At 37.2% G+C, this 25,585-nt stretch overlaps 2 protein-coding genes across 2 annotated transcripts in view; one reads left to right on the top strand and one right to left on the bottom strand.

Moving 5' to 3' along the window:
* Nucleotides 1-25,585, top strand: part of LOC145291760 (corticotropin-releasing factor-binding protein-like) — a 201,697-nt gene that overhangs the window by 63,722 nt on the left and 112,390 nt on the right. The gene's annotated exons all lie outside the window — the stretch shown is intronic.
* LOC145291714 (acetylcholinesterase-like) overlaps nt 25,556-25,585 on the bottom strand; it is a 457,063-nt gene continuing 457,033 nt past the window's right edge. Inside the window, exon 4 of the mRNA XM_080137714.1 lies at nt 25,556-25,585. This exon is cut by the window's right edge and continues 122 nt beyond it. The gene's annotated coding sequence lies outside the window, so the exon portion shown is untranslated.

Genomic DNA, 25,585 nt, shown 5'->3' with positions numbered 1-25,585 from the left:
AAAAATGTCATTTACATATTTGAATACGCTGTACCTAATTGTTTACGGAAAGCATCCAAAATTTCTAACTCAAAGTTTTATATATATATATATATATATATATATATATATATATATATATATATATATATATATTATAGATGCATCTTAATGTTTACGTCATTTTACAATGACTTCTAAATACTTTTTTTGGACTGAAGCTTTAGTTGGAAACCTTGAATTAAAAAGTTATATATATATATATATATATATATATATATATATATATGATTTTCCTCATCAGCATGTAGACATTATGTATTACAATTGAGATAGCATTAGGAACTCGTTCGAGAACAACACAATGACTAGAGAGATGAACCAAATAAAATATGTTTATAATAATTAACAGATGTAAGACATAAAAACCATAAATACTAAGGTTGGACTAAACGTAGAACAAAATCAATTATATTAAAACCTAGTTTAAATTTATTTATCTTCTATTTATTTTTTATAATAAACAAAACTCACTTTAAATAAAACTCTCGAATAGCAGTAATTATCACTTCCTGCAGTTATGGTTGAATAAGCATGAAACGCTAGTGTCTATAGTTATAAAATATCAAAATTTTATTAAAAAAATATAGTTATAAAGCCTCTTTTAAAATAAATTTGAACCCTATGTGGTGAATAGAGAAAAAGCGGTCAATTGGCAAACATGCATCATTTCAAGCTTGCTGTTCCTATAATATTCTCATTGCCGTCGATTCTGCTTATGCCGCCTGGATTATATATAAATCCAGCATAAAATTTAGATATTAAATTATAATGAAAAAGTAAGATATTATTTGCATTCTCTCATTTTTATTTCACGTCTAAATATTATTAAGCCGCTTTATATCTATATTCTTGTTTTTATATAAATATATACCTTCTCTGATTTTAATGAGAAGCATTTAACATCGAAATGCCATAGTCTAAACGTTTTTTTAATTATTTTTCCCTGTGACATTTTCTTATTGTTGTTATGATATAACTTTTATTCCTCATCTTTCATTTAATACACGTGCTTTCCCTATTTAATAGTGTAGATATTTCCGTGTCTTGATAGTTTTGTTTTGTTTATATATATATATATATATATATATATATATATATATATATATATATATATATATATATATATATAAATTTATGACAAAAGTCTATATTCCAAATTTCAAGATGTTGACCATCTTACCGTTTATTCCTTTAAATGAGTTTATATTTATTTGTTACATGCTTTGTAGTTACATTGAGTTAACTAAAGTAATATATATATAAGTATATATATATAAGTATATATATATATATATATATATGTATATATATATATATACATATAAGATCATATATAGGTCAGGTCATTACATATCCTACTGATACTATGTAACCCAGTACTACCTGCCTCATGATCGGGTCACCGGCGACTAAACTGATTCCCCCACCAGACTTGTTTGGTTAGGAGGGTGGCTAGTCTCCCTGAAGGATTAAAAACAAAACCTTTCAAAGGGGGAATGAACCCTTTTTCGTGGTCAACGGCCAACCAGCACCGTGTGTGTTTGTGTCTATGTATGTGCGTGTTTGGGGTTAAGAGGGCTCTCATAAGCCGTGGTGAAGGCAACCTTTCTTAGAGAGGTAAATCTCTGATTTAAAAAACCATAAATCGGGAGACCAGTACCCGCATTAAGCTGGTCTGCAGTTTAACTTGTTTCTGGCTATCTTGCTCTTGCTTGTTGCTGGATCGCAACATTTTGAACCGAGAGAGAGACTTAGCTGTCGTCCAAACTTAAGGCTCTGTAACATCATCTGTGTATAGATAATCCCTTAGGCATTTGTCTATTAAAATGGTCCTGTGGTGATGGAATTTATTTTTGGGCTAATGGACTTTAAGTGTCTGAGGGAGTGGCACTCGTCTGACAAGACGTTGCAATCATCATATATATGAGAAGTAGGCCCCAAAACGGTGCGTATTCTTTCCTGACAACCTGAAATTATCTATATACCGGAATGGATTACACTTTATTATATTCAAGTGTACAGGAAGCGTTAGGCTCCAAAATGGTGCATATTCTCTGCAGCTTACTCGATATTATTTTAAGACAGGAATAAAATACCCAATAAGTTAAAACATATGATAAACTTGATTATATACTTATTTGCAAGGTAAGCTGTTCTTCCAAGCAACAATGTCTTCTGTTGGTCGCTCGTTTCTTAGTGAGTTTCTGCTACTGTTCCGGTAGCAAATATCATCACACCCACACACACACACACACAAATATATATATATATATATATATATATATATATATATATATATATATATATATATAAGAGCAGACCGACTGCATTTTCATTGTTTTTTGAAAACCAAATTAATAGTTTGTATGTGTCATTTATTTACTTACTTTCCATACTTCTTTACTTTTATCATTGTTACACATTTTAGTGAATTTTAGTTTTTGGTAGCCTTAATCATTTAATATGGTAACTACGTGTGGAATAATGTTTTTCCCCTAGAAGACATGTAATTATGATGAAGACATTCTGCGGTATAATTTCCTTTACTGATTGAAACACTTTTTGTTTTGTCGTTAGGTGGACAATGATCGAGTTTATTTTTTATTGGAAATTTTTCTGGACAGACGACATCCTGAATACAGAAAACAATTTCAGAAATACTATAAAGATTTGTTGCATTCGAATTACATACAAGCTTTTCATTCTTATACACAAATATAGAGGAAAATCGATGTCTTAAACTAAAAGAAACATTATTGCCCTTTAGTTAACACTTGTAAGCTTTACATCGGCACTTTGATTGGTCCCAGCAATCCCTTAGATGGAATATTTCTAGAGAATATACGCCTAAATATAGAAAATGTTGGAATTTAAATTAACGAAAATTCGTTATCTCTAACTTCCAACACTTATCACATTTTATATTTGATTCTTGTTGACAGTTTAGTCCCTAATTTGAAACCTGGTTCTTGGCGTTCTTCTCTAACTTTCGCACGTCTATCACGTTTACATTTGATCCCTGTTGACACTCTAGTCACTAAATTGATGCCTGGCTCCAAGCACATCTCAAACAAAGCACGCAGGTGGATGTTTTTGCCGACTGCCATCTTTGTATCCATGTGCTAATTAGCTGGAATCTAACGTGGGATTACTTGATAACTTGGAATAACGCAGGATATTTATAAAATGTAATCCTTATTTATCAACCACTGACGCATTTGTGGGTTGCTTCAAATGCCCATAACGTTTATATTCAGGTGTACATGTATATTAGTTGTGTCTCTCGCTATCTTAATTTACTATTTCAAGGTCTCACCTCTCAAACTTAACACGTGATCTTATAACTTGAATAAACTTAACAGGTGATCTTATAACTCGAATAAACCTAGACACCCATCTTCCAATGTAGACCCCTACTACCAGGCCTCCTTCTCCAACATCAGGGGTCTACGTTACAACCTTCCAGAGGTTGAAACCCAATTACAGGAGACGACACTGGACATATTCTTTCTTAGCGAAACTGGAACAGGGCCGACCACTTCCCTAGATGAGTTCATAATTAACGGATACTCCAACTTAACAGCTAAATCTGACCCCCAAGATTGCCATGGGCATGGAATATGTGCCTACATTAAAGATGGCTTCCCATGTGGCAGGGATATCTCTAGAGAAGATCCTAATTTACCTTATATGTGCTCCCGGGTTGCACTTGCTAACACCACTGCATTTATATTTGCCTTCTATCGGCCCCACAACAGCGGAGTTACTATCTTTAAGAGCATATCTGAGAAAATAGACCACATCCTGTCTGCACACTCCTCGGCTAACATCCACATCTGTGGTGACTTCAACGCCCATAACGTGGAATGGCTGAACTACTCAAATAAGACGGACGATGAGGGGAGGGTCTGTCATGATTTTGCCATTGCTTATGACCTCACTCAGATTGTTCGCGAACCCACCCGTGTGCCCGATACTGCAGGTCAATATGCAAGCCTCCTAGACCTTTTTCTCTCAACTTCCCCTGAGCTATGTTCATGTTCCGTTCATTCTCCTATAGGATCCTCCGACCACTCCGTCGTATCAGTTAAGATAAAAATGAAATGTAATAAGTCCCCAGACGTACCCCTCCACCGTACTGTATACCGATACTCCATGGCTGACTGGGATAGCTTCCGTACATTCATATCTGATTTACCTCTGCATTCCATGCTTAAAAAGAAGGTGTCCTCTATAGTATCAGATCCGACCGAATGGTTAATTGTAGGCATAGACCGATTCATACCATCTAAAAAATTCTAACAAAAACCTACTCGCCAGCCATGGTTCTCCCCAGAATGTGCTGCTGCCATCGCGCACAGAAATCACTTTTTCCATAACTACCAACGCAATAGATGCACTGAGACTAAAGATGCTTTCAGGGACGCCAGCAACCACTGTAAAAGAGTAATAAAAAATGCAAGAGAGCTATATGCCCAGTCTGTTAAATCCAAAGTAGCTGATCAGCGGCTTGGTTCCCACCAGTTTTGGCAAATAACAAATAGGATCCTGAACAGAAGTGGGCATTCTATCCCAACCATTATCAACGGACCAGAGGTCATCTCCTCAGCTTCAGACAAGGCCAAACTCTTTGCCAAGAACTTTGCAGCTAATTCTACCCTATGCGACGAAGGCCATCAACTCCCCATATTTCCTCCTATAATACAGAACACGCTAGGTAACATACACATATCTGTGCATGAGGTCGCCAAGCTTATCAAGAACCTTGATTCAAGTAAAGCTACTGGCCCTGACGGCATCTCAATTATAGTTTTAAAAAAGCTCCAACCAGAACTTGCCCCCATACTTACGAAACTGTTTAAGCGTTGCCTTAAGGAGACGTGCTTTCCAACACCCTGGAAAACCTCATCAGTATGCCCTGTATTTAAGAACGCAGGTGATAAGTCATCTCCCTCTCAGTACAGACCAATAAGTCTCCTGTGTGTCATAAGTAAGTTGCTGGAATCCATATTAAATAGAGAAATAATCAACCATCTCAGCAGAAATATCCTTCTTAGTGACACGCAATATGGTTTCCGTTCTGCAAGATCTACCGCAGATGTACTAACGGTTATATCTCATAGGATTAGTGAATCTCTTGACTAAGGCTTTCTTTCCAGGGCAATTGCTCCTGACATATCAAAGGCCTTCGACAAGGTATGGCATAAGGGCCTACTTCATAAGATCCCCAGCTACGGTATAACTGGAAATATTCTCTCTATCATTAAATCATTCCTCTCTGATATGCTCATAAGAGTAATGGTCGATAGACAAAAATCAGAGGCCTGCAGTATTAATGCTGGAGTCCCACAAGGGTCAATCCTGGGCCCAACTCTCTTCCTGATCTACATCAATGATCTCTCTAAACACATACTTAAATCATTCGTTGACATCTATGCTGATGACACGACCATCTACAGCAACACATCAAAGGCTGTAAATGACAAAGCTCTCACTGATTCTCACTCCTCTGATCTCGAGCGCGTGGTTCAGTGGGGGAAGACGTGGCTGGTTACCTTTAATGCATCTAAAACCAACCCCCTATCTTTACATCATCAACGCTCTGATCCCCATCTGGCATCAATTGAAATGGATGGCTCTCGTCTAGGAGAAGCCCCATGTTTTGACAAGCTTCTGGGCTTGACCTTCACTCCTGATTTAAAATGAAACACGTACATCAAGCTTGTTGCCAAGGTCGCTGGAAAGATGGCGGGATCCTTCTACCACTTCAGAAGATATCTCACTACTGATGCAATCCTCTATCTATATAAAAGCCAAGTACGTCCAAGGATGGAATACTGCTGCCATATCTGGGCAGGAGCTGATAAAAGCAGCCTATCCTGCCTTGACAGAGTACAAAATAGACTTCGTGGCTTAGTGGGGGATGCCCTTTTCTCTTCCCTGCAACCTCTCTCCCACAGAAGAGACGTTGCAAGCCTATCCTTGTTTTATCGTTATTTCCATGGCAGGTGCTCGTCTGAACTCCAATCTCTGGTCCCCCTTCGCCAATCTTTCACAAAAAACACCCGTCTAGCTGAATCCACTATCAAAATCTTTCCCCACTCTTTATCTATTCCTAAATCAAAACGTAGATTCCATGAACAAAGCTTCTTTCTTAGAACTGCACGCCTGTGGAACTCTGTTCCTTCTGCCTGCTTCCCTCCTGACTACAACTTGGATGTCTTCAAGTCCAACGTAAACAAATTCCTAATAAACCGCCCTCTTAAGTAAACACTTCATTAAATCTCCACACTAACCTACTCTACTTGCAATAACCCTTATCCCTGAGTGGCTTCCGGGCCTTGATAATTGGTGACCACCTTATAAAATAAAAAAATATTCGACCAATCGTTGCGTTATATCTCTCAATTGCTATTTCTCATCTAAGTATCGAGCACGGTATTAATGTCATCGATGCAAATAAATTAAAAATGAGCTAATTTTTCGTTTCATTTACGTGTGAAATCAGGTTTTAATTCACGTTCTATTTATTTTTTTTATTAGTAAGTGTTTGCACAAAGAACTATTATAACCTTGCAATGTAGGATGGCTATGTAATTTAAAAGTAATTTTTTTGCAGAAACAATAAAATCGGTGAAACATGTCACAGTGAATTTATTTTATTATTATTATTTGCTTATTACGTGTTCCCAAGAATCATTATTAGTGATTGCTTACCGACAACAACATGTGGACTTCCCTAGAGTCAGAGTAACAACAACCCTCCCCAGATTTGAAAGATGTTTCGCTTCATCTTTTGATTGTGGCAAATGCCATTTCAATATCCAAACATTTAACATTCATTTCGTGCTGAGTCTTTGTTTATTCTAAAATTTGAGTGTTCAAGTAACAGCGACCAGTTTTACTAAAGTCTGCATAGCAGTCTTCGTCTACGAACTTTCTATCTTCTTTTTTATAATTCACAACAATTGGTATCAACCGAGGTTAGTGGCATGAGTTTTCTGTCGGGTACGCGTCTTATTATTTTATTTCTATTATCTTTAGTTCGCTTGGAATTATTTTTTCCGCTTTTTTCACCCCAATCAACGCATGTTGTCACATAAAACGTAAGGAGCTACTATTGGGAATCATGTCTACCAGATAACTGTGAGGAGTTGAGTTGCGAGATGTTTAAACTCCTGTAGATAAGTACAATCAGGGAAGAAGAAAACAGCGAGAGAAATTCAAAGTCTAGTAGTTTGAGGGCATCAACTATTAGAGTAGATGGATTTCCTATATCTCAACAATGAAACAATTACAGTGTGGGATTTTGCTGCTTGGGGTTATGTATGTCGACAGAGCAAAAGTGCTATGGTTTCAGCTGAGCACATTCTATTAAAATACTTTCAGAACAAGCGCAGGGATGTATCGATAAGACAGAGGTTGGAGCATAGTGTGCGACCTATTAGACTCATTTTTGTGAAAGGAATTGTGGAACGAACTGGATTCGAACTGTCCGTATCGTTAAACACTTAGTCACATCCATCTCTCTGATACTGCTGCTACTGCTGATTATGATTATATATTTAAATAACCTACCATAATGGAATAATATTTGTACTATTAAGCCTTGCAATTAAGCGCGTAAAGTTAGAGAAAGTATTAAAAACACTTATAAAGCGAAATCCAACTTATGTAAAGGTTGTGGACGCTATATTAAATAATGGCGTCCCAACCCGGAAGTTTTCAGCTTAAATGTAATGATGACCACTTAATTTAAATGCTGTGTTTTTAATGTTCGGCAATATAAAATGATTGCCTTGTACGCTTGATTAGAAGGCGTTATGAGGACAAAAAGAATTGAACATTTTTTGTTTCGTCTAAAGAGTTTCCATTCTTTATATCTTAAATTAAGGAACGGCGTAATAAAGGAAAGCTCTTTGATGATTGGGTTCACAAATAATGGGTGGACGTTATTTTTTTAATATGCGTAACATGTTTCTGCGCTTCTTTTATTCGGATAACCGGTCGCGTTCTGGATATAAATTAACTCTTTCTAGCGAGATAGTCCATTCATATCTTCCCACGTACATCCAAAAGCAGAAATTATATCCGTATAATCTATTATTGTATGGAAAGGGAAACTCCTCTTCAACAACACCACAATGGACAACGACACACCCTAAATTGAAACACTGACTCTCAGCTGTCCAGAATTCCACTTTCTGTCTTTATCAATTATTTTTTCTCAAAGTAGTTCTTTTCCACGTGCACATTTTAATGCTATATATATATATATATATATATATATATATATATATATATATATATAAAGATCTGCTGTCATATTTGTACCGTTGAATCTGTGTCCGATTTGAGATCTGTAATTTGTCTTTTGTCTTTTCTGCAACCTTTATTTCACAAAGCGTTATGTTGCTAGTCTCAGTCTTTTCTAGAGATACTATTATATCATGTATTCTTCAGAATTGTCTAATCTAGTGCCTGTGTCTTTTGTTTCATCGTGTTTGACATGTTGATCTTGTAGTCTGCATACATTTGCTGTTCTAATACCCCAATGTAATACAGCTTATTATTCCAGTTACTTCTTTCCAAGAATTGCATATTTCTTAAACTGTCTTTATTTCGACTGTTTTCCTCCTAATTATAGTCTTAGTCTTTTCAAGACAAAGATATACCCTGCTTTGCAATAATCATTGTTCGTTCTAGATAGCTCTTTACGTCAAGTAGCTTTACGTATTGCATGGAAAGATTTCCCTAAGAACAATGCCCGCATTTCGCTGTAAAACAACATGAGGCACAGCCTACGCATATAGTAACTTGCAAGTCTGTATTTCCGTCTCATTTCGTACTCGAAGCAACATTTTATTTTATTTTTTTTGATTTTTAAAGTACAATCAAATAATAGTCTTTAAAATCAAATACCAGTAAAACCTATATTTTTTAAACTATAAATCCACAAGAAAAAGAATACCCGTTCGAACACTTACTCAATTGGATGAAATTGTTCGAATCAGGAAATAGCGAGTTTGCAAAGCCAGTTAAATTAAAATTCCAAATTAGTCTCAATTTTTTCTTACTATCTCTTTCCATCTGTTTCTTTCTCTTTCGTTCATTATCTATGGATAAACAGTATTACTACTGTGGTGATATTTTCTGTATTGATGTAAATAATACGCTCTTTATAGTTATTTTTTAAATTAATTTTTACTTTTACTAAACACAGAGTAAGAGAAAAGTGGGGATGGAACATATACATCAAATATGTTGCTAAAATCGCTGGAAAAATGTTTGTATCACGTTACTGCGCCTGTAGGCATCTCACAGTCGATGCAATGTTTATCTGTATAAGAGTCAGGTATGTCCTAAAATGGAGTACCGTTGCCACATTTGGGCAGAAGCTGCTCAGCACGCCCTATCCAGTCTTGAAAACGTTCAAAACTAGCTTTGAAACCTAGTAGGTGATGCCCTTTTCTTTTTCCTGCAACTTGTTTCTCATAGAAGAGACGTTGCGAGCCTGTCTCTGCTCTGTTGTTATTTTCATGGCAAGTGCTCGACTGAACTACAATCTATGGTTTCCTCTTGCCAGACTTTAAAAAAAAACACTTGACTATCTACAACCACTATATACGATTTGTCTCACTCTCTTACTGTGCCTACATCTAAACGCACATGCCATGAACAAAGTTTCTTTCCCAAAACTGGCAGCCTGTGGGACATCGTTCCGCTGGCTTTCTTTCCTGTATAATTCAACATAGTAACCTTCAAATCTAATGTGAACAAGTTCTTGTTGAATCGTCCCCATAAATAGTCAAATTCAACCCAATTTACACCATTAAGGATTACTACACTACCACCTTACATTCATTAACCTTGATCCCGAGTAACCTTCAGGCCTTGATGAGTGGTGACTCTCAAATAAAAACAAATTGGCGGACGGATGAGTGATAGACATCGTACAAAATGAAAAAGAAGTCAAATGGCATATAGTTAGATCAAGTGAGAATGAAAAACATAAATTTAGTGAGACATACTTTACCTGATCTATTTATTGCCAATTACGGATAATTAAAGGTATGAAAATCAATTTTCACTGGAACAAAATCCGAGAACAAAGCGTGTGCTTTGTGTAATTAAAGTATATAAGAAAAGTCCTTAGGAAACAAGTATTGATCCACTCAGATTAAGCATAATAATATTAATAGATAGCGCCGTGCTTTGTTAAATAGATGCATAAATAAAAAGGGCAAACGTCGAGAAATGACTATCGCTGTGATCAGGAGACTTGATACGCGATTAAACGGCAAGACAATGAAGTCGTTGATAGTATGGTGCAACTTGTAAAAATGCGCTAAAAGGCATTCTCACCTTTTAGCAAGAATATAAAGTCATACATCTCTAATGTAATCTTAAGTTATCGCACGGACTCTCACGTGGATAAAAAGTAAAGCCTATTGAAATTAACGTGTAGATAATTAAAACCTCAATCGCAGTGCCATTTGCCACACAGGAAAAAGTTTAGTATAAAAGAAATAGAAAGGCAGATCCAGAGAAAGCGAAGTTCATTATATACAAAGGACAGCACACGGCTATACTACACAAAACGATTGTAACCCATTCCGATCAATTTAAAACCAGGATCGAGCCTGAAGATATCAAAATCAATGAGGAGGAACAATAAGAAACTGAGCATTGAAGAGTTTATCTCCAAAATTTTTGCGACTTTTACATTAGAATTTCTCCTAAAAACATAAAAACATAACGACGTCTTCGTCATAACTAAATTGAAGAGATTAGCTCTTTTGTTTGGATTATTATACCTAAAGTAAAATACGAAAGTTTATTGAATGAAATAAAACGAACTTATTTTTTTGACAACTATTTTATTCACACTACATATTTCTTTATAGTAAATTCCGTTTTTTTTTTCATCGGCACAAATCATTTGAAAATATACTCTATTATTTGGAAGTTAGACTATTCAATACATATATATATATATATAAAATGCGTCGGTACTTCGCCACGGTACATTCATTTTTACCACGGACGCCAGTGCCCGATATTATACTGGGCCGGCAGTTGCTCCCACTAAGAACCATATTTTAATTGTTTTTTTTTATACAGGTGAGGTGGGGGCATACTACCACCGTGCACATCGATACACGGGTACTGCTGGTATCTTTATAAGTGACTTATCCACTAGTTTGTCTGTAACGCGTTTTTGTTTGACATAATAGTGGGGAAGGTTATCTCAATATTCCATAAGAATCTTTCACTTAGTTATACAAGCACCAAAATTGACACAAATGACGCTCAGAACATACATTTTAAGAATACAACAGAAAATTCAAAATGGCTGCCAGTTTTCAAGATGGCTGCAGAAGCAACCCTGACAAAATTTAAAATTTTTAAGAGGAACTCCGATTGACACAATTTCTTCATGGTCCAAAAATGAAATGAATGTATTCAAAATGGCAGCTCATATATTACTGTATGTAGTGATGTTTTTAACTATAACCTTGCCTGTTTCTATGCTCTGTGCTCTTAAACTTGTGATAACTTTAGAGTGATGTCAGAGTACAACCAGGACACACTGGTGACATCACTGCTGTGAAACTCAACTTGGAGTTCAGCGTCGGCTTGTGGCGTACTAACTAGTTGTAGTACCTAACTGTTGTGGTGGTAAACTAACTTTAGACAGTAGTATCTAGAAGTGTCCCAAATGCTATCTAATTATTACCTTCTGCATCTTAACTAGAATTATAGTTAGTTGTAGTGTAGTTGTTAATTGTTGTAATTCTAGTGTAGTTGTGAATCTACAAGGTGTGCCAGCGTGGGAGAGCCGGAGCAAGGTTAACGGGGTTTTAGTTACCCGGAAGGTGTAAAGATCGCACGGGATCTAAACGACGTTGGATGAACGATCAGATTAGCTGTAGGGCAACACATGCCTGAACAGAGTTGTATCCCATTCAATGTGTTTTTATGTTTTGTACAGTTAAGCGGTAAAAGGATAGCCCCTCGACCTTTGACTGTATATGTAAAATGTATGCGCGCAACCCATTGAGTAGCGAAGCGAAAACTGATTGGGGGAAGTTTTGCCTCTGTCAGACAGACACAAGAGTCTCCTCCTACACGATATGAGTGTAGTTCTGATGGTTATTCCATGCTAGCCAAAAACATACCACAATTTCAGGCAATCAACTTGTTACCAATAAAAGTAGACCCATCTCGACTAGATGATGGAGGTGGCATTGAGGACACATTGAGAGGAAAAAGTGCAAAGTACCACAGAACACGTCTAATGTTCAACAACAGCAAGCTTGAACTGCAACTAAAAGAACAGCTAAGATTCAGAACAGTCCTGATGAAACTCACACAAAAATGCGAAGAACTAGTATGGAGTGTTTCTTTTGTGAAAAGAAGAAACCAACATCAGAGCTGCGGCAAACCGTGACGATGCAACTGAATAAGAGGCTCAACGAACGTGGCCGTAACCTCAATGATGGTAAACTACTGGCTCTGTTGAGTGGTGGAGGCGTGGGTGGTGGCCCTAGAAATGATATACCATTTCTCTTGCTTGACCTCTCTGTATAACAGAAAGCGAGCAAACATTTCCCAAAAGAACAAAGAAACACTCGAGTACTCTTAAGAAAAGTACTTTTATTCCTTTAGTACTCTCGGAACTCCTTACCTATGTCATTAAGAAAAGATACAGCGCCGATGAGCCAGCCACATTCCGCCTTGCTGAACTGGTTAGTCTATACAAGAAGCGACTTGAGCAGTTTGGGACAGATATATATGATGTGAACTCGACCAGGCTGAAGGAAAGGCTGCTGTCAGATATACATTGACTTGTAGCCTACAAGTAAGGTCGCGATGTAATCCTAACATTTGACAAAAACATTGGCCTGGTGTTGTCAGAATAATCTGTCTACACTGATACACTCCTCCTTGCCAAAGCTGCTAAGATACTGGGTAGGCAGATGGTGGACAGAAGTATAAGTTTGAAGGCAGTCTGTATGAGAATTCAGTGTACGATTCCTTTCCCCCAGCTTTTCTTCTTCATCTGTATGATTGAGCATATGGCAGATATCTAGTCACAGCTCAGGTTTGGAGCAACTACAACTGAGCTGGCAATGGCTCAACTCCTTCAATACAACTGATTTGGCAATTACAAAGACAGTGATATCACACAAATGAATTCTAGAGATAGAGAGACTCCACTTCCTGTCTACATAGGGATGTCTGTTCATGCTAGGACCAGAAAAACCACCTCGAGGAAATGTTGCATGGCCATAGTCTTAGTATCCCATATGATCGAGTTCTTGATATACCAGCACAGATGGGAGATGCAGTTGTAAGTAGATATGTTAATGTAGGTGTGGTTTGCCCCCTCAAGTTGAGGAATGGTCTCTTCTGTACGAGTGTGATGGACAATATAGATCACAATCCATCATTTACACTTCGATATCGTAATTCCATGGTACCAGCATCTCAATCGTTCAGCATACAACACCAGCTGACCAAGGAAATGCCCGAGAACCAGTTTTTATCAAGAGCAGCAATGTGAAGAACTTCTTAACTCCTACAAAAATGTTCACCTGCTTTCTTTGCCAAAAAGAATCCACTTGCTCCCAAGAGCAACATGACATCTTTGCCAAATTTCCCTCTAAAAGATGGACATGAATGGCTGCATAAGATCAGTCTTACACAGGAAGTAGGTGATGAGGTTAACATCAGTTGGTCAGCCCACCATGCAGAGAAGAAGCGAAGTCTTGAGTTTGAAAAGAGTATAACTCCACTGTTGCTTCTTCTACGTGATAAGGCTTATTCTGTTGCTTCATCAGACATCATATGAAAAAAGCCAAGGATGCTATTTCTCACCTCAATCCAAACCAGGTTCCTGTGATAATTGCAGACCAGCCAATCTACGCTCTTGCTAAATAAGTCCAGTGGCACTGGCCTGACTGGTATGACGAGGACAGATGACTGCATTCAAATCACTTGGGACCTTATTCCAAAATAGCAGATAGACAGGTGCTTTTGTGGAGGCTGGGGTGGCTTCTTCTGGAACTTCAGACTCGTTACTCTCTGCATCCAGTGTCACAAAATACGCTATATACACGAGATCACAGCATACTGTCTCTATATGATCCAAAAGGAAGCATATGGCTACCACTCTGCAGAAGAGAACAGAGTCATGGATTTTGACGACTGGTGTGAGACATGGAAGAAAGAGAGCCGTAAGTTTCAGTTCTGGGAGCTTATTCTATCAATGGAGTTGGTTGTATTCTCGTTGGTTAGATCTCTCAGAGAATCTAACTTCAGCTTGTATTGTTAAGCACTCATTGCTCTGACACCCTTCTTCTTTTCCAATAACAATGTCAACTATGCTTGATGGCTCCCCATTCACCTTAGAGACATAATAAATTAGAATAAACTCATCACGAATTTTTCTGTGAATTCCAACCACGAAGGTTTGTGGTCCACAAGACTCACAGGAAGTTTTCTGGGATATCCATGGACCAAGCCTATGAACAAGCATTAGCTTGTTCATGGGCTTCAATGGTCAAAGGTTATGTGGGGATCTATCTGCACTGAGGCGATGGATGGTGTCTGGACCAGAGGTTAGCTAGCTGGTTAACCAATATGAGTTGGCTTTCTATGCCAAATTGGGAAATGAGGATATCAGACATCATGAGCAGACTAGCCAGTCTCAGAAGTCCTTCACAATAATTTTTTAATGCAATGAAGGATCTAGGCAATCCTTTCCAGGAAGAGTCCAAAGATCTTCTCACACTGCACACAAAGATCTTTGCACATCCCAGTGCTGCAGAGCTTGTCAGAACTCACACTGATAAAAGTCAAGCAGACTTCAAAGACTTTTTCAATATTCTTGGAGATGAGGCTTCCTTCTAATAGCCCATAAAAAACGGACGTCTTCCATCAGCAAGCAGCTGTAGCTTCCATTGAATAGAAGACACAAGTACTGATAAGTGACTGTAATCTGTTCTCAAAGCTTTTTCTATCCTGTCAAGCCCGACAATGTTTTTTTTTTTTTTTTTTTTTACAAGGGTGTCACCACTTATCAAGGCCCAGAGGCCACTCAGGGATAAGGGTTAATAGGTATACATTAGTCATTGTGATTTTAGCATAGTAAACAGTGGGAATTTTGAAACTTGGATTACTTAGGGGGACGATTCAATTAGAACTTGTTTACATTGGACTTTTTCTTTTTTTTTTCATAGGTATCAACTCATTATCAAGGTCAAAGAGGCAACTCAAGGATAAGGGTTAAAGAGTGTACAGTAGAAATTGGACAATATAATAATCATTAGTAATGAAAATTTGTTAAATTTGATAACTTATATGGAACGGCTCATCAAGAACTTATTTACGTTAGACTTGAAGACAAACATATTGTAGTCAGCCGGAAAGCAGGAAAACGGAAGACAATTCCACAGGCGTGCAGTTCTAATAAAAAAGCTTTGTTCATGGAATCTACGTTTAGGTTTAGGCACAGATAAAGAGTGGGGGGAATTATTGATAGTGTTTACAGCTAGACGAGTGTTTCTTGTGAAAGTTTTGCGAGGGGGGACCATAGATTGAAGCTCAGTCGAACATTTCCATGAAAATAACGATACAATAGAGACAAACTCGCAACATCTCTTCTGTGAGATAGAGGTTGCAAGGAAGAGAAAAGGACATCTCCTACGAGGCTACGAAGTCTATTTTGAACTCTTTCAAGGCAGGCCAAGTCCTTTCTAGAAGCTCCTGCCCAGATGTGGCAACAGTATTCCATCCTTGGACGTACCTGGCTCTTATATAGATAGAGAATTGCATCAGCAGTGAGATATCTACTGGATCGATAGAAAGATCCCACCATTTTTCCAGCGGCCTTGGCAACAGATTTGATGTACGTGTTCCATTTAAGATCAGGAGTAATGGTCAATCCCAGAAGCTTGTCAAAACTTGAGGCCTCCTGAAGACGAGAGCCATTCATTTCAATTGATGCCAGATGTGGATCAGAATGTTGATGATGTAAAGAGAGGAGCTTGGTTTTAGATGCATTAAAAGTAACCAGCCACTCCTTTCCCCATTGTACTACATGCTCAAGATCAGAGGAGAGAGAATTGGAGAGAACTTGGTCGTTTACTGTCTTAGATGTACTACCATAAATGGTAGTGTCGTCAGCATAAATGTCTACAAATGATGTAAGGATGTGATTTGGAAGATCATTAATGTAGATCAGGAAAAGAGTTGGGCCCAGGATGGACCCTTGAGGGACACCGGCATTAATACTGTGGGCTTCTGATTTTTGCCCCTCAACTACTACTCTTATGAACCTATCAGAAAGAAATGATTTAATAATTGAGAAGACATTTCCAGCTATACCATAGCTAGAGATCTTATGAAGTAAACCTTTATGCCATACCCTATCAAAGGCCTTTGATATGTCAAGAGCAATTGCCCTAGAAAGGTTGCCTCCGTCGAGAGATTTGCTAATCCTATGAGATATAACTGTAAGCACATCTGCTGTAGATCTAGCAGAACGGAAACCATATTGAGTGTCACTAAGAAGGTTATTTTTGTTGAGATGGTTGATTACTTCTGAATTTAACACAGATTCCAGCAACTTACTCATGACGCACAGGAGACTTATTGGCCTGTACTGAGAGGGGGATGAGCGATCACCTGAATTCTTAAATACAGGGCATACAGATGAAATTTTCCAGGGAGATGGGAAACTATTCTCCTTAAGACAACGTTTAAATAGTTTTGTAAGTATGGGCGCTAGTTCAGGTCGAAGTTTTTTGAGTACTATAATTGGAATACCGTCAGGGCCAGTTGCTTTACTGGAATCAAGGTTTTTGATTAGCTTGGCAACATCACGTACAGATATACGTATATCACATAGTGTGTTTTCAGATACAGGAGGAAATATTGGGGGTTGGCGGCCTTGATCGCAAAAGGTAGAATTAGCTGCAAAATTCTTGACAAAGAGTTTGGCTTTGTCTGATGCTGACGAGATTACCTCAGGTCCATTGATGATAGTTGGAATGGAGCGCACATTTCTGTTCAGAATTCTGTTTGCTATTTGCCAAAACTGGTGGGAACCAAGCCGCTGCTCATCTACTTTGGACTTAACAGATTGAGCATACAACCATCTTGCGTTCTTTATTACTTTCTTACAATGGTTGCTGGCAGTCCTGAAAGCGGCTTTAGTTTCCATACATCTATTACGTTGGAAACAGTGGAAAAAGTGATTTCTGTGCGCAATGGCAGCAGCACATTCTGGAGAGAACCATGGCTGGCTGTTAGGTTTTTGCTGAAACTTTTTCGAGGGTATGAAATGATCAATACCTACAATTAACCATTCCGTCAGGTCTAATACTATAGAGGACACATCCTTTTTAAATATGGAATGCAGAGGTAGATCAGTTATAAATGTACGGAAGCTATCCCAGTCAGCCTTAGTGTATCGATATACTGTACGATGAAGAGGTACGTCTGGGGACTTATTTCATTTCATTTTTATCTTAATTGATACAACAGAGTGGTCGGAAGATCCAAGAGGCGACAGAACAGAAACTGAACATAGCTCAGGGAAAGTTGTGAGAAAAAGGTCTAGTAGGCTAGCATACTGGCCGTCATTGTCGGGCACACGGGTGGGTTCCTGAACAATCTGAGTGAGGTCATAGGCAATGGAGAAATCATGACAGAACCTCCCCTCATCATCGGTCTTGTTTGAGTGGGTCAACCATTCGACGTTGTGAACATTGAAATCTCCACATACGTGAATGTTAGCTGAAGGATAAGCAGATAGGACTTGGTCAATTTTCTCAGATATGCTTTTAAATATAGTAACTCCGCTGTTGTGGGGGCGATAGAGAGTAAATAAAAATGCCGTAGTGTGAGCTAAAGCAACCCGGAAGCACATATAGGGTAAGTTAGGATCTTCCCTGGAGATGTCCCTACCACATGGAAAGCTATCTTTAATATAGGCACATATTCCATGCCCATGGCGATCTTGGGGGTCAGATTTAGAGGTTAAGTTAGAGTATCCTTTAATTGCGAACTCTTCTAGGGAAATAGCCTGTCCAATGCCAGTTTCACTTAAAAATAAAAGGTCTGGTTTAGTCTCCTGTAATTGGGTTTCAACCTCTGGAAGGTTAGAACGTAGACCCCTGATGTTGGAGAAGGAGACATGGTAGTAGGGGTCTACGTTGGAAGTTGGAGAACCGGGTTTAATCGTGTATTTTTTCTTGAAACTTGTCATGATGAAATTTTGAAATTTGTGGACTAGGTCGTCAGATTTACTTAGAGCAGGACAGAGAGGGGAAATTAAGAGAGAAAAAGAAACGAAGAATTTTTTTTTATTTATTTGTAGCTAATGATAAGGTAAAGCCGTAACAATTACCGACTAGTATGGCATCGAGAGGCCCCACCAGAAGCTACTGCATGGTCCAGAATCCATTCACCAAATGGCAATACTGCAGCTCCAGTATTTTGCACCTGCTGATAGGACAGCCTCCTTAGTGGTTAATCCAAGGTTCGGGTCCCTGACTATCAGGCGGATAACGTCAGCCCAGACAAAACGTTTACCTCCTTACTAGTGACATGGCTACAATGATAGACATAGAAACAGAAAATTTCCACCATCTCAGCCAACTGTTCGCACAAAATACTGCCAACCTAGAAAACAGCTTTTTCTTCTCCCTTTGTCAGAAAAATCACTCATTACAAAATGAGGACTGAGGGACAAATAAGAAGAAGCGAGAGTAACAGGAGCTGCCGATAACGCATCCACAATGCGTTTTCTACTCTCCATTAAAAAAAAAAAAAATAAATAAATAAATAAAAATAAAATAAAACAAACTATTAAGTATTGTACTTAAAGTCCAACGGACGTGTTTAAGGGAAAGTATGGTGATAGATTCCCCTAACACGAACTCAAAATAAGTACAATTCGTAATCTATTTTTGCAATCAACTCGGTAGATTAATAAACATTTATGTACGAGAAAAAAAAATAAAAAAAATAAAAACAATAAAAAAAGCTAGCATTTAATAAAACAGAAATACACAAATTTAAATACTGAAATAAAATAGAGTTATTAATATTTTAAATCTAAAATAAAAAGCATGAATATAATTGATATCACTTATCTCAATAAAAACAATTCCGTCTCCAAATTGCATAACTGTAGTGAATAAATTGAGTTAGTGGCGTTCAAAACATTTTTTTTTAAATAAACCGTTAAAAGAAAGCGTGATTTTATTCTGAACTTAAGCTAGTCACGTTTTAAGAAGCTTACGATGTAAAAGAAAAGGCGGATGGGGGGGTTCTTCCGAAAGTAAGTTGGTGACGTTATAAGTAATTTCGAGATAAGATGGAAGCCGGTATTGGACGAGAAAAAAAAAACAAAAAAAAAAACTAGCATTTAATAAAACAGAAATACACAAATTTAAATACTGAAATAAAATAGAGTTATTAATATTTTAAATCTAAAATAAAAAGCATGAATAAAATTGATATCACTTATCTCAATAAAAAACAATTCCGTCTCCAAATTGCATAACTGTAGTGAATAAATTGAGTTAGTGGCGTTCAAAACATTTTCTTTTTAAATAAACCGTTAAAAGAAAGCGTGATTTTATTTTGAACTTAATGTGATCTGTTAGAATTCTTAAGGCATGAGAATCAGTCTTTTCCTGCAGCATTGAGAGACACAGGGAATCTTTATCCTGGAAAAAAGTCTGGCCTTGTTGGCATTCTGGAAGATAGCATTGCTCTTTTTAATTTTCAGCCAGAATGTGATGCCATCATTATTGATAATGCGGCTCTTGTATACTCTCTCTCTCTCTCCAAAGACCTCAAAGACATTTGAGAAATATGCTGTCCGTGATGCAGTGCCAAAGATTCGGAGTTACTCGTCGAGGTATGAACGAACAGACATTGTATTTGATGTCTAGAAGACTTTAAGTCTCAAGGCTGAAACGAGATCAAAACCAGGCAAAAGAAGTCGACGTAGAGTGACAGACAAAACTAAGCTGCCACCCCCATGACCCAGTATTCTGAGAGACAGTGACAATAAGACAGAACTGTTTGAGTATCTAGAAGACAAGATTGTATCCATGTGTTCCGACAATGTCGTAATTGTGACTAAAAGAGAGAAAGTCTTGTCAAACAAATCCATAAACTTTGAAGATTTATAACCTTGCAATCATGAAGAAACTGACTCAAGGATTTTCACATACGCATGCAGCCAAACAGTAGACAAAGTCTGTGTTGATCAAGGCATGTGACACAGACATCCTTGTCATAACAGTTAGTATCTTTGCGAATCTTCAGAATGTTGTCTTGTAAATGCTTTGGCTAGAATTCCGCCAAGGACAGTCCATTAGATGGTTCCAAATTCATGACTTGGCGGTAAACCCCGACCAGGCGTTGTATGTTCTTTTGTCATGACTTCACTGGTTGTGACGTGGTCTCAGCCTTTTCAGGTAGAGGGAAGACAACTGCATGGCAAACATGTGCAGTTTGTCCTGAAGTGTGCCCAGTGTTCAGCAAACTGAGTCAGTACCCACGTCAGATGCTGATTTCAACATTCTCGAGAAATTTGGTGTCACTATGTATAACAAACACAGCTACACTACCAAGGTTGATGAGGCCAGACTGCACTTGTTTGTCCGGAAACAAAGACCCTATGATTCCATTCCACCAACTAGTGAATCTCCCGTTCAGCATGTTAGACGATTTGCATTCCAAGCTACTTGCATTTAATGTCAGTCAACAGAATGTACAATGCAATCTGAAAGTCCTGGAAACTAACGCTGGCAAACAAAGAAGAAGCCTGTGAAGTTCTCTGGTCAACCCTTCCACCCATTGCTCAGTCTTACCATTAGCTGACAAAATGTCGTTGCATGGGTGAATGTTATCGCTATACTCTGAAGTGCACACCAATGTGTAGATGTAAATGCAAAGACAAAAACAATGATCCAGGTTAAATTCAAGCAAGTCACTTCAGTCTGTTTTAGTATATTGTTCTTCTATTACAACAATTTGAGATACCACACCGGTAACTTCACTGAGACAACGCTAGTTCATATAATTGTCATCATATCACTATAACGCTTAATGATATTGAAATTCTGATCGCTAAATTCGATTCCTCGTGGTCCAAAAACATGTTTTGATGTACAGACCACCAAACTGTCCTTATTTGACAATATTTAGAGAAACTACTGTTTTATACTGGAACGAATGGCGACCATCTTGAAAAATAGCGGCCAGCTTAGTTTTAAAGTTGGTTAGCGTGCTTTTCTGAAAGAGGGAGTTCTGAAGCACCTGTGTGCCAATTTTGATGCTTGTATCACTAAGTGAAAGATTGTTTCAGCAATCTGCCCCACTGAATTATGTGTATTGCTCAACGCGTTGTTTGAATGGACACATCTTATTATCTCTATTGTCGGTTTCCATATGCATTTTCAACTGCGTGTTACGCTTAAAATTTCTAATAACGATTTTAGATGCGTTATTTATCTCCCTTCAACGGCGGAATGATGTGACACAAGGGTAGAAAAGTCGAATTTGAAAAGCCAGCGCTCTAGCTAGAAAAAATGCCTTAATGGCCTCGTCGGCAAGTTACAGTCGAAACACCTCAGACGATTAGCAATAAAATAACCCCCTTCTCAAAAGATGAGAAGGCAAATATTGGGAGGCTTCTAGAACTACAGAGATATTCTTCAGCCAACAGGGAACATGCCATCTGAACAATGGTCTTGTTGGCTTTGGTTGTTATGTAATATATCAGATGCTTATATGTCAAACAGCATTGCTGTTGATTTGCCAGGCTTAAATTTTAAATCTAATGTCGATCTCACATATTTATGTATTATATGAAACACTTGAAATAGCATTTTCATCAACGCAGGCACAGATTTAATTAACGCATCGTAGAAATGTTTTTTTCTTTTGTTTTAGACTCAATCATTCAAAGTGTTTGGATTAACTTTGTACATTTCAACATTGCTAAGACGCTTTCAGGCTTGTTTTTTCTTTAATTCACGGCTTTTAATAAAAGTTCATTCGTATTTACTCTATACAAATCAAGATACACGTGTGACGGTTTAAATCTACATATATTTGCTTAATAATTCTATCATTTTTTCAATTCCCGCGAGGAAATAAGATATAGTTTTAGAGTTCGAACCAAATCAAGTGAAATCAGATTAAATCTGTCTTGAAGTGTTTAAAGGCAACATTCGAAAACATCATTCTCTTCTTGACGGAATTTGCTCTTCGTGATAATGGCGTGCACCTTTAATGAAAGCAAGCATTACCTTGCCAATAACGAGTTTCCTTATGTCCGTAAAATCTGCAAACAAAGCAAATTCAGATTTTTTTAAAGTAAAAAAATGTTTTATATATATGTATATATATGTATATATATATATATATATATATATATATATATATATATATATATATATAAAAGAGTGTAGCCATCAACAATTATGGGGTTTTTAAAGGTTTTCATCATATTTTTATTTTAAAATATTTTTATAACGCGTTTCGAGCTTAGGGTGTGCTCTCTTCAGATGTTTTCGTAAAAAGTTTTTCTTTAAAATAAGTGTTTGAAAAGTTATTTTTACCTCTGCTTATACTAAATGTGTTTTTCAGAGTGATGTGGTCTCAGAAATCCTGTCTTCAACAGTAAGAGCTCAAAGTGTCCGGTCAAAGTTAGATTCAAAGAGGGCGCTTTTGGTCCATTTGGTGAAGGTTTTTGTTTTTTTAGGGTTTTTTTAAAGACGTTTTTCCCCATGTATAGCACACACTCACACAAAATCACACACGCATACATATACATACATGTACATGTACATATGCACACGCATACGCACGCAGGCACATACACATATACACACGCACATACATAGAAATATATGTAGGAGCATACATATATACATACCCACCTACACACTCACACACGTACTCACACACATCCACCACTAACACGTCAGGCACATATTGGTTAATTTTTTTCCCTCAACCAAAACACGCATGCATACATGCACTTAATCATTCAAACATAAGTACACGCACACACACAAAAGTAAGATGGGGAATAGGTAGGAGAAGATACATATACACACATATACACGCACATACACACATATATATATGTATTTACATACACACTCACAAACATCCACATACTATGTAGGCACACACACATACACACACACATATATGCACATACATAGAGAGACATATGCAGGGGCTCACGCATACGCGTATATCCATATCCACACGAACACATTTACCCACTCATACATATGCATCATATGCATACATATGTATATATATACACACACATACAGATGCGTATACATTCATCCACCTATATATATATATATATATATATATATGTATATATATATATGGACACATGCACCCACAATCACACATACACATACATATTCATACATCCCACCTTATGTATATATTGGTTTAAGTTTTCTTTCTTTTCTAATCCAAGCACATATGCATACATGTATTCAGTCACCCAAACATAAGTGCACGTACACACACAAACAAGATGGAGCATAGATAACATATGATATATATATATATATATATATATATATATATATATACACACACGTATACACAATCATATGTATACACTCACATACACACATATATACATGCACATATGTGTGCACATACACATACATACGTATAATTTCTAATTGTTTGTTTAGTTTAAAGAAATGGTACTGTACTGGATATGTACGCGCGCACCCGTGAAAGTGTGCGCGTGCTTTATTGTGCTTCTTTTTTTTCGTGTGTGAGGGTGCACATTTACCCCAGTATGCATGCCTGTAAGTGTATTTTGTGTTTTGCCTATTTATGTGTATAATTGTGGAGAGATGTTTAAGGTGGGGTTAAACTTTGCTATGAAGTTTTTTTCTTGTGTTAGCAAGTAGAAGTAGTTGTCAGTTTGGAAGATGTGCATTATCTCGAATCTGCCTCCACTGCATGTGTGTATATGTTGTGATACATGCAGGTGTCTATTTTCCGCGATTTTGATGTTTAGTCGGTGTAGGGCTACTCTATTACTAAGGTTTTTTGTAGCGCCTATGTAGGATTTATCGCATGCTGGACATTTTATTACATAGATCACGTTTTTTGAGGTGCAATCTATTTTTTTTTAATTTTGAATGTTCGTATGGGGTTCGTAATGTGCATGTGTTTCCCTCTAATAATATGTTGCAGACTCCACATCGTTGTTTGTTGCATTTTGTGACTCTTTTTGTTGCGTCTTGATTGAGTTTGGATGAGGTAAGAATGCGTTTTAGGTTTTTGGGTTGGCGTTTGCTTTTTATTAAAAGTTGTTTAGTTTGCTGTTTTGGTTAAGTAGGACGAGGTTTTTCGTTATCTCTGTGAAAAGCTCTGGGTTGTTTGTGGAAACGTATGTTAGGATTTGTTCTTTGTTTCGTTCTTTAGGGGTTCTCAAATCTTCTACTGGCATATTTGTCGCAAGTTGGATCCCTTATATATATATATATATATATATATATATATATATATATATATATATATATATATATATATATACACTGCTGATCAAAAATTTAAGACCACTTAAAAATCTTTTAAAAAGAAACCTGTTTTTTTAGGATAGATTTTAAACTCTTCCGACTAAGTGTTACTAACACTACAATATAAAAGGTTATGGAAACAAAATGTACATTCCAAAAATTTTATTGAAAAATTTGCATTTTTATTAAATTAGGCTTTTTACAGATGATCAAAATTATAAGACCAAGGATATAAATTATTAGATTTATGGTAATTCTAATGTTTTTAGTTCAGTTAGCAATCACTGTTTAAAGGTGTTTCCATACCTAAAGCAAGAAAACTAACCAAAGTAGAGCGCTCTCAAATTCTAGGATTTCATAAGTAAAGTTTGTCACAGCGAGCGATAGCAGCTAAGGTAAATCGCAGTAAAACTGTTATTTGCAACTTTCTAAAGAACACCGAGAATTATGAAAAAGCAAAATCCTTAGGTTGCCCCTACCACCAAAATAAATTTATCCTGCATTGAGTAGGAGAATCAGACGGATTGTTATGAATGACAGAGGATTTTCTTCTAGTCAAATTAAGGCGGTTACAGATGCTGATTGCAGTCCAATGACCATCAGACGACACTTACAACAAAAAGGCATGGTAAATAAAAAGCGTAAACGAATTCCTCGATTGCTTCCACGTCACAAAGTGGACCGCTTAAAATTTGGTCGTGAATACCAAACCTGGGAGGTTGAGAAGTGGAAGAAAGTCCCGTTTTCTGATGAGAAAAAATTCAATTTAGATGGTCCTGATGGCTTCCAGCGATATTGGCATGACAAAAACATGCTCCTTGAAATTTTTTACACACTTCATAGTGGTGAAGGGTCCGTAATGGTATGGGGTGCCTTTTTTTACAGATGGACGATGGAGCTCCAGGTGGTGCAGGGTCGTCAGACAGTAGCTG

Source organism: Euprymna scolopes, chromosome 2 (genome assembly GCF_053919585.1).
Source record: "Euprymna scolopes isolate OS-2025 chromosome 2, ASM5391958v1, whole genome shotgun sequence".
Lineage (NCBI taxonomy): Eukaryota > Metazoa > Mollusca > Cephalopoda > Sepiida > Sepiolidae > Euprymna > Euprymna scolopes.
This window is presented reverse-complemented; position numbering and strand designations above follow the sequence as displayed.